Source organism: Euprymna scolopes, chromosome 2, assembly GCF_053919585.1.
Source record: "Euprymna scolopes isolate OS-2025 chromosome 2, ASM5391958v1, whole genome shotgun sequence".
Classification (NCBI taxonomy): Eukaryota; Metazoa; Mollusca; class Cephalopoda; order Sepiida; family Sepiolidae; genus Euprymna; species Euprymna scolopes.
In genome coordinates, this window is record NC_136483.1 from 182,913,919 (window position 1) to 182,916,329 (window position 2,411).

Consider the following 2,411-nt stretch of genomic DNA (forward strand, 5'->3'; position numbering starts at 1 on the left):
GCTGTTGTGAAATTATCATTTATTGAACTATGTAGCACAATATTACTTTCTGAGTATTTATTAGTACTTATTAACGTATCTAATTTGAGTCAATTTCATGTTTAAACTACAAAGGGCACTATTTTTATAGAAATGTTAATAAATTCACATTTGTTTCGTGTTATTAGTTTTTCTAAAAAACAACAATTTATGAAAATATATATGCTGATTAGATATATTTCCGATTCCGTGGAATTTTCATGAGTCCTGCCAATTCCTTAATAATTTACGAAAGTTTTTTTTTGGAACAAAAACGAAAGAAATACTTTTGTTTTAAGATGGTGGTAACTACGAATTTGCTCACCTGGACAAACACACAAATAAAGAAAGACTTTGATCTTTTCATAAAGTTGTATCGCAATCGTTTCTACGCAGACTATACCTTATTAGTATTTAGTATTGCCTGAATCAGTTTCTGGAAAAATAGGGTAATATTAGTTAATTTATGATCATCAGTGCTGAAATTAATGATTGTCTAGTCAGAAAAATATATGATTTTTATTTAAGTAATTAAAGGAATTCTATAATAATTTAATCATTTAAAATAATAATAATAAAAACAAGATAATAAAAATGGTAATATTGTATTTATGCTGTTTAAAAAATAATGACAAACTGATATATGAAAATATATCTTTATCGTAAATAACGATGATGGATGATTGGTAGTTAGGAGGGATATGCACGCACGGGAATTCGACAGGCTTATTGTTCTCGGGCCCAAATCGTCAACTAACAACGATATCAATTTTGGTTTTTATTATAAAACAATTTATAAATACCACCCCCTTGGAACCGTATTGCCACTGTAGCCACACCCGAAATGCGTTTTATTCGGTTATTGTTTTTTTTTTTCACAGGATTAATTTGACTTTTATTACAACCATGTAACCTTTTAGCGAAAATCTTTCAGCCATCATACTTTTAACATCCTATTTTTGACAATTGATCAAGATTATTGTTTCTTTACAGTAGGTACCTGTGTTAGGATTTTTATCCAAATGACCGTTTGGGTCCTGGATATGACCTTTTTTTTATTTTTTTATTCAATTTTCACCCCAAACAAAGCACAGTGCCACTTTGAAGCAGGGGGCTACTATTAGGGAATTAATTAGCGGGGTCATTATGAAGGGAGAAGAGTAGAAAGATGTTTGTTAACATTACACTACCATGACCTTAAACTATATCCGATGACGAGGCCTCAGCTTGTGGGCCTTGGGGAGTGTGGAGCCACCCTTTAATTGCCATTGCTCCTAGGTCCACTCTGACCCGGAGTGGTAGTACCTGTTAGAGTCCCAACTATGGGTTAAATAGAAGAAAAAGACCAGATATATTCTATTAAAAATTTTTTCTTCAAAATTACTGGATTCGGCATTAAATAACCTGAAAAGGGTTGATATGCCATAAAACAAAAGCAACCAACCAACTTTTGGTACATGCGGTGATTATTAAAAAAATATTTTTTTTTTTGCATTTGGCAACGTATATACCTTTTTCCAAATGATTTCTCGATATTCAACAATAGAAGTGATCAGAGCTAAGAGCAGACACAAATATTGGCACTCATTAATTTCCGAGCAATGCCAGATAGTCCTGCTGGTTTGATATATAACATAATGAAATGTTTTCTGATTATTTATTTTTTAAATCTGGGTATTTCATACAAGAACCATATCAGATAAAATTAAATTTATTATGAAAATAATGTAATAGAAAGGCTTACCATTTATGGAGTCTCTATTGATAAAAAATAATCTCAAATAGGCATTTTAAGAGAATGGAATCTGAATGATTAGCAAGGCAACTATGGCATTTTCAATGTGCGAAGACACCGAGAAAAATAAGGCAAACTTTACACGATATAATAGAAAGTCACTTGGAATGAGGGCAACATCAGCACCAACAGAGAGATAACGGTGAATCAGTGGTTAGCGCAATGGACTGGAAACAAGGGTGTACCAAGTTCGAATCCAGCTCGTTCTATAGAAACATTTTCACTTAGCGGCATTGGCAATCTTCACGTGGTCTTTCCCGTAAGTATCCGATATCATTGTAGAAAGAATTCTTAACAGAAAGAGATCGGAGAAACGAATGCCAAACAAAATCATAAATGAAAGATGCACAACAGTGACAACAGGCAACATCAGCAAATTTTTTGACGCGATCGCTTGAAAGGCAAGAAGCAAGGTTCGGTTGTGCGCGCGCACACACACACACACACACACACACACACACACACACACACACACACACACACACAGACTCAGAGGAATTGCTCATTCAACCACATTTTGTTAAATGCAACATTTATTGGCTCGGTTTATCGCGCTGTAAAATAAATAAACTTGTTCAAAAAGAAAAATGTTGGCATG